Here is a 14,023-nt window from a genome sequence, read left to right on the forward strand (position 1 = left end):
TCCCATGGACTTTCCCCTCCCAGCCAATTGATGAAGAACGAGATCAGGGTCTTGGAACAACAGAAATAAGGTTTATTAATTCTGTCAGACAAAATGAGGACTTTGTGGGCTATTATCTCAGAAGAAACTTATACGTGAATATGCTCCTGACTGGAGTTTTACTTAAGAAGGAGCTTTTGTGTGATTGTGAGTGTGTTTGTGTGTGTTCAAAGTAGTAATTTATTTGGAATTTGAAAGGTTATAAAAATATTCATTACAAACTGTGCTATATAACAAGATAACTACAAACCATAAACATCATATACAAAATAGAAATTACAAAAAACTCTTACAGTTATAAGAATAATAGAAACAATATGCACAATATAATAAATGTACAGATTATTAAAGATTTAGAGTACAAGCTGGCTCCATAATTCTACAACGCTTCTCAGGAGGCTGAGGTCTGAGGATTGTGGTTGAAAGCCAGCCTGAGCAAGAAAGTCTGTGAGCCTTATGTTCCATTAACAACCACCAAACCAGAAGAGGTAATGTGGTTTTCAGTGGTAGAGTTTGAACCGGGAGCAAAAGAGTTCAGGGACAGTGGCCAGGCCCTGAGTTCAAGCTCCATGACGACAAAATTATCTGTGGACTCTCTCATGCTGCTTTATGTGATCAGCTCTTGCAAAATTCTTGTTGCATTTGGTACACAGGTAGGGCCGATCTTGGCTGTGTGTCCGTTTGTGTCGTTTGAGTTCATCTGAGCGGGAGAACTTCCACGTGCAGCCCGTCACATCGCATGCATAGGGCTTCTCCCCAGTGTGTTTGCGATTGTGGATCTGGAGGTGGGAAGACTTTAAGTAGGATTTGCCACAGCCTGGGTATGTGCAGACATAGGGCTTCAGTCGGGCAGGATCCTGTGGGAGCTGGAAACTCTGGGTCTTGAGGTCCCACTTGTCTGGGGCTTGTCCTTGCGTGGAAGGGGAACTTGAGACGTGGACGAGTTGTGGGCCTGTCCAGGACAGACGTTGCTGAGATGGCACAGAGTCCCAGGAGAGGTTCTGGGTACCATTGTAGGTGATTACATGACCACTACAGAAAGCATGCTTAGCAAGAAAAGCCATGGTCTGTTCCTCCAAGCTGGTCTGCACACCACTGGGCACTGGCATCTGTGCTCCACAGAGGGTCTGGACACCACTGGGGATTGGTATCTGTGCTCCATGGATGGTCTGCTCAGCACCGGGCAGTGGCACCAATTCTTCATAGATGGTCTGGTCACCACCGGGGACTGGCATCAGTCGTCCATAGATGGTCTGGACACCCGTGGGAATTGGCATCTGACTTACATTAATAGTCTGGTCACCACCGGGGACTGGCATCTGTTCCCCATTGACGGTCTGGTTATCACCGGGGACCGGCATCTGACCCCAATTGATGGTCTGTGCACCACCGGGTGTTGGCATCAGTCCTCCATAGCTGGTCTGGTCACCACCAGGGATTGGCATCTGACCCCAATTGAAGGTCTGTGCACCACCGGGAGTTCGCATCAGTCCTCCATAGATGATCAGGTCACAACTGGGGGCTGGTAGCAGACCCATATTGATGGTCTGTTCAACATTGGGGATTGGTATCTGTCCTCCATTGATGGTGTGGTCACCGCTCGGACTTGGCATCTGTCCTCCATAGATGGTCGGGTCACCACCGGGGACTGGCATCTGTCCTGCATCCATGGTCTGGTCACCACCGGGGATTGGCATCTGTTCTCCGTTGATGGTCTGGTCACCACCGGGGATTGGCACCAGACGTCCATTGGTGGTCTGGTCAGCAGTGGGGGCTGGCATCTGACCCCCATTGATGGTTTGCTCACCACCGAGGGCTGTAGAAGGCATCACCTGGCTGTGGGTTGGATTGTGCCAGCTGCTCTCCCCAAGGTCGGTCAGAGGTATGGAGGGATGTGAATCTAGAACAGTGGAGATGTTGGCATAGTCTCTATAGGGGTTAGAGAAGCTCTCAAGAGACTCTTCAATGTCTTCCAGTGCCCCAAGGCAAGTAGACATGTCTTTGCTGTTGTCCCCACCGGGGTCTGGCATCTGACCCGCATTGATGGTCTGCTCACTCGCAGGGATCGGCGCTTGTCCTCCACACACGGTCTGGTCTCCACCAGGGATTGGCATCAGTCCTCCACTGATGGTCTGGTGTCCACCGGGCCCTGGTATCTGACCCCCATTGATGGTCTGCTCACCACCGAGGGCTGCAGAAGCTCTCACCTGGCTGTGGGTTGGATTGTGCTGGCTGCTCTCCCCAAAGTCGGTCAGAGGTATAGATGGATGTGATTCTAGACTAGTGGAGACGTTGGCATAGTCTTGATAGGAGTTAGAGAGGCTCTGGAGAGACTCTTCCATTTCTTCCAGTGTCTCAGGGAAGGTAGACATCTCTTTGCTGTTGTGTGACAGTGGAGTCAGTTCTTCAGTCGTAAGGTCCAAGAGCAGGTTCAGAGCGTGGGTTCAGGTCTGCGTGCAGAGGTCTGTGTGCTGGTAGGTTGTTTCAGCCAGCAGATCCGGGCAGTCACAGAGGGCAGGTGCAGCACAGCACCACAGGAACGGCAGGGATGCTCCTCAGGACATCTCTAAACACAGGCACGGTTGTAGATGTCGCCTGGTGCCCTCCGTAGTCTCAGCAGAGGACCCCAAGCGAGACGGGAGACGGCTGCGGCCAAGAGCTGGAGCCAGAGGAGAGCGGCGCACCAGTGGAATGACCCGAAGATGACCCTGGCCTTTCTTCTATAGCACCAGGGGGTGGATCCTGGGTGTCTCATTGGTGAAAGACACTGCCAAAGGGCGGAGCAAACCCATCAGCCAATCACAGTTTCCTGTCCTCCTCTAAGCGCCTCAGGCAGCCATGGAAGTGCCCACCTGTACCGCCTCCAGGCAGGACAAGAATTTCCCAGAACCTCTCAGTGTCAGGAAGGGGTCCTCATTGACTAACCCATTCTAGCTCTACACAGTCATAGGAATTGATGACAGAATAGAAGATTACAAGGAGATGGCTGAACCTCAGAAAGGTCATTCCTAGATGCTACATGTGCAATGCAAACGTAGGTTTTGCTTTTGTTCTTGTTTGAGTGCTTCAACACACACAAGCAGAGGAAAGGCTCTCCCCCTCACCCCGGACAAATCCTATCCTCGTGTGCAAACTCCTCAGTTGAGCGACCTGGTTTGTTGGTTCCCCTCTCACTTCACCTTTCCTTCCACAACGTTGCAGAATTTGCCCTGCAGGTGGAGTCCCACCAAGACAAACAAGAGCTGTGCTTCTTGCCATGCTGGTGGGCAGAAGCTCTGCTACCACTCTTGCCTCAGTGGTCCTCTCGGGAGGGACCCTGGGCCACAGTTTAAAGCTAGCCCCACAGCTCCCACAGTTCAAGGAGCAGGGAACACTTCTCTTGCCACCATTGGCCTACTCTAACGACAGATCTCCTTCCTGGCCCCAAACCAAAGGGCCCTAGATCTTCCCACTGCCCGAATAGGAGACATCTGTATATGCTGGGGTGAATAGTGTTGCTACTATGTTAACAAATCGGCTAAAGTAAAACCAAATAATCAGAACAGAGAAAAAGGTGACTGAATTTGCTAGATTCTCTGGGGAAGAGGAAAAAATGGCTTCTGGGCCTCTTCCTGCTGAGACCCATGACTTCCTGGCTCATGCCACTCCTCGGTCCTATAACTGCTGTACTAATGCGGCAATTGTTTGTTTTGTTTTGTTTTGTTATTTTTTTGTCGGTCCTGGGGCTTGAACTCTGGGCCTAGGCGCTATCCCTCAGCTCTTCAGCTCAAGGAAAGCGCTCTACCACTTGAGGCAGAGCGCCACTTCCGGTTTTCTTTTAGGTTTCTTTTCTTTACTTTCTTTTTTTTTTTTAGGTCCGGTCGTGGGGCCTGAACTCTGCGTCTGGGCGCTGTCCCTCAGCTCTTCAGCTCAAGGCTAGCACTGTACCACTTGAGTCACAGCACCACTTCCGCCTTTTTTCTTATGTGGTGCTGAGGAATCGAACCCAGGGCCTCGAGCATGCAAGGCAAGTGCTCTACCACTGAGCCACCTTGCCAGCACCCATTTCCGGTTCTCTGAGTGGATTATTGGAGATAAGAATCTCCTGTAGTTTCCTGCCTAGGCTGGCTTTGAACTGCAGTCCTCACAGCTCAGGCTCCTGAGTAGCTAGGATTTCAGGTGTGAGCCATCTGGGCCCAGCTAAGGCCCCATTTTAGTTACCCTGACTTTTCTTTTCACTTCTCTTCCTTTCTTCCTTTCTTCTTTCCTTCATTCTTTCTTTCTTCCCTTCCTCCATCGCTCCCTCCATCCCTCCCTCCCTGCATCCGTGTCTCTATCTCTTTTCCTTCCTTCGTTTCTTTCCTTCCTTCGTTCTTTCTTTCTTTCTGTGTCTCTCTTTCTTCTTTCTTTTTTCTACCCTGTCTTTTTCCCATTCTTCCATCTTTGGATCCTTCATTCCTTTATTCCTTCATTCCCTCCTCCTTCCCTCTGCCCCTCCCTTTCTCTTTCTTCTTTCTTTCCTTCTTTCTTCCTGTGATTTATTTCTATCTTTTTTCTTTTCTTTCTATCCTGTGTTTTTCCCATCCTTCTATCTTTCTTTCCTTCATTTCTTTGTTCCTTCATTCCCTCCTCCTTCCCTCCCTCCCTCCCTCCCTTTCTGTCTCCTTTCTCTCCTTACCTCCCTCCTTGCCTTTCTATTTCTTCTTTCTTTCCTTTCTTCCTTCCTTCCGGTTTTCTTTCTTTCTTTCTCTTTTCCAGTCTGGGAGCTTTAATTCAAGGCCAGGGCACTGTCCCTCAGCTCTTCAGCTCAAGGCCAGCACTCTACCACTTGAGGCGGAACTGCAGATTCCGTTTTCTGAGTGGATTATTGGAGATAAGAAGCTCAGAGTTTCCTGCCTGGCCTGGCTTTGAACTGCAAACCTCAGATCTCAGGCTCCTGAGTAGCTAGGATTACAGGTGGGACCCACTGGTGCCCAGCTAAGCCGGCATTTTAGTTACCCTGACTTTTTCTTTTCCTTTCTTTTCTTTTCTTTTCCTTCCTTCCTTTCTTCTTTCCTTAATCCCTTCCTCGGACCTTGTGTCCTTCTGTACATCCCTCCCTCCCTTCCTCCATGTCTGTCTCCTTTTTTTCTCTCTCTTTCTTTCTCTCTCTCTCTCCCTTCCTCCCTCCCTCCCTCCCTTTCTTCCTTCCTTCCTTCCTTCCTTTCTTTCTTTCTATCTTTCTTTCTTTCTTTCTATCTTTCTTTCTTTCTTTCTTTCTTTCTTTCTTTCTTTCTTTCTTTCTTTCTTTCTTTCTATCTTTCTTTCTTTCTTTCTTTCTTTCTTTCTTTCTTTCTTTCTTTCTTTCTTTCTTTCTTTCTTTCTTTCTTTCTTTCTTTCTTTCTTTCTTTTCTTTCTTTCTTTCTTTTCTTTCTTTCTTTCTTTCTGTTTTCCAGTTCTGGAGGTTGAATCAGGGCCTGGGCACTGTCCCTGAGCTTCTCTGTGCTCAAGGCTAGCACTCTACCACTTAAGCCACAGTATCACTTCTGACTTTCCTGTGTATTTGGTACTGAGGAATCAAACCCAGGGCTTCATGCATGTCTGGCAAGCAGTCTATCACTGAGCCACATTCCCAGCCCCCCTCCCCCTGCCTATTTCAAGTGCTTACAGGAGGTACTGCTGGCATGAGCGAAAGTTTTCACCAACCAAATGGTTAACCAGATGCTCCTACATGGTGGGTATGGAGGCTACAGTCAACTTCCACCCACAAGTCTGATGGATACCCAGACCTTCAGGAGGCCACCCCAAAGGGTCATCGCCCCTTTCTAGCCGGAAGCAACTTCAGAAGACGGATCACTGCCTCTTCTCCTGGCCAATGACAAGGAACAGAATAAGTGGGAAATGGAACAACATACAACAAAGGGGCCCATCGGCTGCACTGGACATAGAAGAACAAGAACTAAGCATCCCAAAGACAGCGATGCGAAGGGAGGAAAGAGGGAAAGAGGGAACCAGGGAAAAGTAATCATCCCCTGAGGCGGAAGAAATGATTTCTTTTTTTTTTCTTTTTTTTTTTATTATTTTTTATTTATTTATTTATTTATTTTTATTTTTTTTTATTTTATTGTAAAGCTACTATACAGAGGGTTACAGTTACATGAGTGAGGTACTGAGTACACTTCCTCTTGAACATTGTTACCCCCTCCATTGTTTTCCCCATACCATCCCCTCCCTCCCTCCCTTCCCCGAGGTTCTTTTTTTTTTTTTGATTGTGATTAAATGATTACATAATTTCAAAGTCACAAGTTCATTCTAACTTCCCTGGAGCAAATTGTCTACCACAGTCTGTAATATATAACAGTGTTCACATGTTATATACCATATTTGTGATCAGCAGCATGGGGATATTATTAGTGGTTCAACCAGATGAGCGGGAGTTCTTTGTTTCTTAAGTCCTGTTAGTTTTGTCGTATCACCTAACCTTTTGGATTTAGCATCCACTTATCAGGGAGACCATGTACCGTTTGTCTCTTCGTTCTTGGCTTACCTCGCTCAACACGATTCCTTCTAGCTCCATCCTTTCCCTGCAAATGCCATTATTTTGTCATTTCTAATGGCTGCATAATATTCCATTGTGTATAGATACCACAATTTTTGGATCCATTCATCTGTGGTGGGGCACCTAGGTTGTTTCCATATCCTAGCTATTGCGAACAGTGCTGCAATAAACATGGAGGTGCACGTGTCCTTGTATATTGGTTCCTGTTGTTCAGGGTAGATGCCTAGAAGTGGTATGACTGGGTCGTAAGGGAGGTCAATCTTTAGCTTTCTAAGGACCCTCCAGACTGCTTTCCAAAGTGGTTGTATAAGTGTACATTCCCACCAGCAGTGTAATAGGGTTCCTCTTTCTCCACATCCCCTCCAGCATTTGTCGTTGGCTGATTTGTGGATGTGGGACATTCTGACTGGGGTAAGGTGGTATCTCAGGGTTGTCTTTATTTGCATTTCCTTCACCACCAGGGATGATGAACATTTCCTCATGTGTTTCTTTGCCATTTTTATTTCTTCATTTGAGAAGTCCCTCTTTAGTTCCCTTGCCCATTTAGTAATTGGTTTGTTAGGTTTGGGAGGGATTAGTTTCTTGAGTTCCCTGTATATACAGGATGTTAACCCCTTGTCTGATATATTGCTGGTAAATATTTTTTCCCAATTAGTTGGTTGTCTTTCTAGCTTAGTTGCGATAGATTTAGCTGTGCAGAAGCTTTTTATTTTAAGGTAGTCCCATTTGTCGAGTCTCTCTCCAACTTGTTGTGACCCTGGGACTCTGTTCAGGAAGTTCCTTCCTGTGCCTATTAGTTCAAGTGTCTCTCCTACTCTGTCCTGCAGTAGTTTCAGAGATTCAGGTTTAATGTTAAGGTCTTTAATCCATTTTGAGTTGATGTTGGTGCATGGTGGTAGGCTGGGGTCCACTTTTAGTTTTCTGCATGTGGCTGCCCAGTTTTCCCAGCACCAGCGGCTGAAGAGGCTGTGTTTCTTCCATTGTATGTCTTTGGCTCCTTTGTCGAATATCAGCTGGCTGTAGGCCTGTGGATTTATATCTGGATCTTCTATTCTGTTCCATTGGTCTTCGGGTCTGTTTTTGTGCCAGTACCATGCTGTCTTTGTGATTATAGCTCTGTAGTAGAGTTTGAAGTTCGGCATGGATAGCCCTCCCATATTGTCTTTATCCCCTAGAATTGTTTTGGCTATTCTAGGTCTTTTGTTGTTCCATATAAATTTTTGGACTGTTTTCTGTATTTCAGTGATGTACGTCATTGGGATTTTAATAAGAATTGCATTGAATTTGTATATTAGTTTTGGAAGTATCACCATCTTTACTATATTAAGTCGGCCTATCCAGGAGCATGGGAGGTCTTTCCATTTCCTAGTGTCTTCTGCAATTTCTTTCTTTAACTTTTTATAGTTCTCATTAAATAGTTCTTTTACATCTTTGGATAGGTTAATTCCTAAATATTTTATTTTTTGGGAGGTTATTGTGAATGGGGTTGCTCCCTTTATTTCCCTCTCTTCCTGTGCGTTATCAGTGTATAGGAAGGCAACTGATTTTTGTGGGTTTATTTTGTATCCTGCTATTTTGCCAAAGTGACTTATGATTTCTAAAAGTTTGGGGATGGAGTTTTTGGAATCGTGGAGGTATAGTATCATGTCGTCTGCAAAAAGGGAGAGTTTAACTTCTTCTTTCCCTATGCGGATCCCTTTAATGTCTTTTTCTTGCCTTATTGCCCTGGCTAAGGGTTCTAGGACTATGTTGAAGAGGAGTGGAGACAGTGGACATCCTTGCCTTGTTCCTGTTTTTAGGAGGATTGGTTGTAGCTTTTCCCCATTAAGTATAATATTGGCTATTGGTCTGTCATAAATGGCTTTTATTGTTTTTAGAAATGTTCCTTCTATTCCTATTTTCTCCAGAGCTTTTAGCATGAATGAATGTTGAATTTTATCAAAGGCCTTTTCTGCATCTGTGGCGATAATCATGTGATTCTTGACCTTGGCTCTGTTGATATGCTGGATTACATTTATTGACTTACGTATGTTAAACCATCCCTGTGTCTCTGGGATGAAGCCTACCTGATCATAGTGTAATATTTTTTTTATGTGTTTCTGGATTCTGTTAGCTAGAATCTTGCTAAGGATCTTTGCATCTGTGTTCATCAAGGAGATTGGCCTGTAATTCTCCTTTTTGGTTGGGTCTTTGCCTGGTTTGGGGATGAGTGTGATATTGGCTTCGTAGAATGAGTTTGGGATAGCTCCCTCCTTCTCTGTTTCTCTGAAGAGCTTGAGGAGTATGGGTATTAGTTCTTCTTTAAAGGTCTTATAGAATTCTGCTGTGAATCCATCTGGTCCTGGGCTTTTTTTTGTTGGAAGACTTTTGATAGCTTCCTGTATCTCATTATAGGATATTGGCTTATTTAATTGGTTAACTTCTTCTTTGCTCAGTTTGGGTAACTTGTATTTCTCTAAAAATGCATCCATTTCCGCCAGATTTTCTTCCTTTAGAGAGTATAGCTTTTGAAAGTAGTCTGTTAGAATTGTTTGGATATCTTGGGTACGTGTTGTGATGTTTCCCGTGGCATCCCTAATCCTATTAATATGGGCTTCCTCTCTTCTTTTTTTAATTAATCTTGCCAACGGGCCATCAATTTTGTTTATTTTTTCAAAGAACCAGCTTTTTGTTTGGTTTATTTTGGTTATGGTTTTCTGATTTTCTAATTGGTTAATCTCTGCTCTCAATTTGGTTATCTGGCTTCGTCTAGTAGCTTTAGGTCCCATTTTTTCTTGTTTTTTTCTAGCTGTTTTAGTTGCAACATGAGATTATTTACTTGGTCTGTCTCCATTCTCTTGATGTGGGCACTGAGGGCAATAAATTTGCCCCTCAGGACTGCTTTTGCTGTGTCCCACAAGTTTCTTTGTGAGGTGTTTTCATTTTCATTGACTTGTAGGAAATGCTTTATTTCTTCTCTGATCTCTTCTGTTACCCAGGCCTTGTTAAGGAGTGTGCTGTTCAATTTCCATGTATTAGAGAAATTTCTGCGGTATGCTTTGTTATTGAGAGCTAGCTTGATTCCACTGTGGTCAGATAGGATACAGGGGATTATGTCGATCCCTTTGTATTTGCTTAAGTTCCTTGCATGAACTATGATATGGTCTATTTTGGAGAAAGTTCCATGAGCTGCTGAGAAGAATGTGTACTGTGTTGTTTTAGGGTGAAATACTCGGTAGATGTCAGTTAATTCCGCTTGAAGTATGGCCTCACTTAATTCGGTAGCTTCTTTGCCAATCCTCTGGTTGGTAGACCTGTCCTTTGGTGAGAGTGGCGTGTTAAAGTCTCCTAGTATTATCGTATTGGGATCTATTTTATTCTGTAAGTTTGAGAGCATTTGTTTAACATATCTGGGTGCACCGATATTTGGGGCATATAAGTTGATGATGGTTATATCCTCCTCTTGGATTGTTCCCTTTATTAATATGTAGTGTCCGTCCTAGTCTTTCTGTACTGATTTTAATGAAAAGTTTATTTTGTCAGATATCAGGATAGCTACACCTGCTTTCTTATTGGGGGAATTTGATTGGTAGATCCTTTTCCACCCCTTCACTCTGAGTTTGTTTGTATGTTTGGCTGAGAGGTGGGTCTCCTGAAGGCAACAGATGGATGGGTCTTGTTTTCTGATCCAGTCCTCAGTTCGTTTTCTTTTAATTGGCGAATTCAGCCCATTTATATTAAGAGAAAGTATAGAGAGATGCATTGTTGTCCCTGCCATTCCGTTTTCCTAAGTTTTTCTTCTTTCCTTTCCTCCTGTGCTTGCTCAGTTAGACTTTGAGTAATGCCTGTTTGGGGCAGGTCCCAGTTCCTGGTTGCTTTCTTCAGGTTGTGTCCCCCCTCTTAGAATTCTTTGTAATGCTGGCTTAATGTTTATGTATTCATTTAGTTTTTCTTTGCTATTAAAAGTTTTCAGTTCTCCATCGAATGTGAATGCTAGCTTTGCCGGGTATATCAGTCTGGGTTGGCAGTTATTGGCTCTCAGGGCTCGTATGGTGCTTTCCCAGGCTTTTCTTGCATTCATTGTTTGTGTGGAGAGATCTGCAGTGATTCTAATTTTTTTCCCGTTGTAGTATAGCTCCTTCTTCATTTTTGCTGCATGCAGGATTGTTTCCTTATTATTCAGATCCATCATTTTTACTATAATGTGTCTAGAAGTGTTTCTCCTGGGATCTTGCTTGTTGGGTGTTCGATAAGCTTTTGTGATGTAGTTAAGATGGTCGTTTTTGAGGTGGGGAAAATTTTCATTGACTATCTTGTTAAATAGGTGTTGCATTCCCTTGCTCTGGAATTCCTCATCTTCGTCCACTCCGATTATGCGAAGGTTAAAATTTTTAGCATTATCTGCTTGCTCTTGAATTTCCCTTTGGTTTAATTTGAGTGATTTTTCCATATCTGTCACTTTTTGGTCCAGTTGGTGTATTCTGTCTTCTGTATCTGACACTCTACCTTCCATTTCATTCACTCTGTTGACCGTGGCTTCTATTGTGGCTTGCATGGTGGAAATGGATCCCTTTATGGATTCAATGTTGGTTCTCAGAGTACTGATCTCACCTCTCAATGAGGTGAGATCAGTATGCATTACCTCTAATTTGGCGTTTATCTCACTTCTTACTGAGGTTTGTGCAGCTTCTATTTTTGCATCCAATTTTTGTTTGATATCCTGTATATCTTTTGATAGTTCATCCTTGTGCTCTTTCAATTTCTGATCCATTTTTTGCTTTATTTCTTGAGTCATTGCCTCCAGCAACCCTTGGATGTAGCTTTTGTCTTCCATTCCTGCTTTGCTCCCACTGGGGCTCTCCCCTGCGTGGCTGCTGGCTTTTGAGGTGAGCTTGCTGTCCTGGGTAGTGGTAAACCTTGTGATTTTTCTCTGTGATTTTCGCATGGGGGGTTCAGGAGACTGCTCTTCAATCTTGTTTTGGTGTGTCTGTCTTTGCTTGGTTGCTGATTCTGTATTGGTAGAGAGAGTCTGTGCCTGATCTGGATTCTGTTGGGAGCCTATTTCCAGCTGCTATTCTGACTTACTTAGGATTCTCAGCTCTCTGCTGTAGATTGCTGGCAATTCCCGCCTTTGGAAGGGTTGAGCAGCCTAGACTGCTTGTGTTTGCTCCTGCGGGTGCTCTTGGGAAGATCAGATGCTCTGGATGCACTCTCCCAAATACTGGAGTCTGCTATGGGCTCCTGATGTGTTTTTGTTTGTTTGTTTTGGGCTGGTTGTGGGCTTGAACTCTAGGTTTGGGTGCTGTCCCTCAGCTCTTCAGCTCAAGGCTGGCACCCTACCATTTGAGCCACAGCCCCACTTCTGACCCTTTTTGCTTTGTTCAGGCGCCGGTCCCCGGGCCTGGTTCCGGCCCCAGCCTGGAGCGCGCTCGTTAGGCCTGTGCTAATGTGTATACCACCTAGGTTATGCAGCCTGGAGGACACGGTTCAAATTTCTTCTACTGTTGGTAGTCTTGACCCAGGGGCACTGTTCCTGGCTTGGGCATTTAAGCTCCCTTCCAGGGGCGCTCTTGCTCTGGACTGGCCAGCAGAGTGTGCTCCACCGGCTGGTGGAACTCTCGAACAGTTCCCAGTTTTAGTGGGTCCTGTGGTCCGGGTGTTGGGGTAGGGAGTCTAGGTCAGGGTCTGGGGATTCCCTCCAGCTCTGGTCTCCCTTGATGGATTCACTGTCCCCTGGGGGTACTTACCCTGTAGGTCGTCAGTTGTTGCTGCAATCCGAGTTCAGTTGGGGTGGTTGCGGGCTGGGTTGGGCGGCCCCCGCCGGGTCGTTGCGATCGCGATTGGGCGGGTGGTCTGCCCACAGGTCCCTTTGTCGCGCTGCTGGTGCCGGGCGGCTTTGGCGGGATGGAGCCTCTCCGCTCTGGTGGAGAGTGAGGGGTGGGGGTGGGATCCTCGTGGAGACTCCCGGCTGGTAGGTTTCTCTGTTGCTGGCGATCCGCTGTTCTGCAATCCGGTACCTGGTGATCTGCAAGCAGCCCCCTGTGTCTCTGTGGCTCCGGCAGCCCCCGCCGGGCCGGCTGGCCTGCGGCTTGGCGCACTGCCGCGCGGCCAGTAAAGGTTGGGGGAGGGGTCTTCGCTCTTCTCTGTTCTGAATTTCTTCTTTTCCTCTCTTTCTTTTTTTGCTATTTTCCACCTCTGGTTTTTCTCTGAGTGTTCGTCCTTTTGTTGTTGTCGGTCTCTTGGGGAGATTAAGCGTTGGAACTCGAACTCTCTTTTTGGTTGGAGAGAGCTGTGGCGTTTCCCTACTGCCCGTCGCCATCTTGGTCCCCCCCCTCGGAAGAAATGATTTCTATTGTCAAAGCTCCTGGAATTCACAACTGTATAGACCTTGATAATGACAATGTGCCTAGTGAAGGTTAAAATGTGGTTGTGACTTTAACTAAGTGTCACTATTGCACAACACTGTGACACAGGTGAAATTTAGGTAATCATCTAATCTCTATTTAAAAGAAAAAGGGAGAGAAGGGCTGGGTTAGGAGTGATGGGGATGATGTGGTCAGACCCTTGTACTCATGTACTGTTCTGTAGAATGGGAACTTCTTTGTACAACTACTTAAAGCTATAATAATAAAAAAAAGAAAATGAGCAAAAAGGAGGAATGTTCGCAGGTGTGAAGTCATTCTGTGAGGCCTACATTCCCCCAGGCCAAAGTTCTGTCTGCCCCGGGGCCATGTCTGCCTGCCCCTAAGCCCAAGCTCTGTCTGCCCCGAGGCCTGCCTGGCTCTCTGTGTCTCCAGGTTGCTCTGGCCTGGCCACTAAGGTTCACCCTGCCTCCCATTCTCAACACAGTTTTCCCATCTCTCTGTCTCCTTCCTAGAAATACCCTCCGTAGCTTAAGAGCAGCTGCTTTTCTCTGTCCTGATGGAGGAGAGACTGTCTTTTCTTATGTGTGTGTGTGTGTGTGTGTGTGTGTGTGTGTGTGTGCGTGTGTGTGTGTGTGTGTGCGTGTGCGTGTTTGTGTGTGTGTGTGTGTTGTTCCTGGGGCTTGAACTTAGAGCCTGGGTGTTGTGCCTGAGCTATTTTGCTCAAGCTTGGTGCTTTTCCACTTGAGTTACACCTGTATTTCCAGCTTTTTGCTGGCTCATTGGAGGTGAGAATCCCATGGACTTTCCCCTCCCAGCCAATTGATGAAGAACGAGATCAGGGTCTTGGAACAACAGAAATAAGGTTTATTAATTCTGTCAGACAAAATGAGGACTTTGTGGGCTATTATCTCAGAAGAAACTTATACGTGAATATGCTCCTGACTGGAGTTTTACTTAAGAAGGAGCTTTTGTGTGATTGTGAGTGTGTTTGTGTGTGTTCAAAGTAGTAATTTATTTGGAATTTGAAAGGTTATAAAAATATTCATTACAAACTGTGCTATATAACAAGATAACTACAAACCATAAACATCATATACAAAATAGAAATTACAAAAAACTCTTA

Source organism: Dipodomys spectabilis, unplaced genomic scaffold (assembly GCF_019054845.1).
Source record: "Dipodomys spectabilis isolate Male_0828 unplaced genomic scaffold, ASM1905484v1 ptg000126l, whole genome shotgun sequence".
NCBI classification, from domain to species: domain Eukaryota; kingdom Metazoa; phylum Chordata; class Mammalia; order Rodentia; family Heteromyidae; genus Dipodomys; species Dipodomys spectabilis.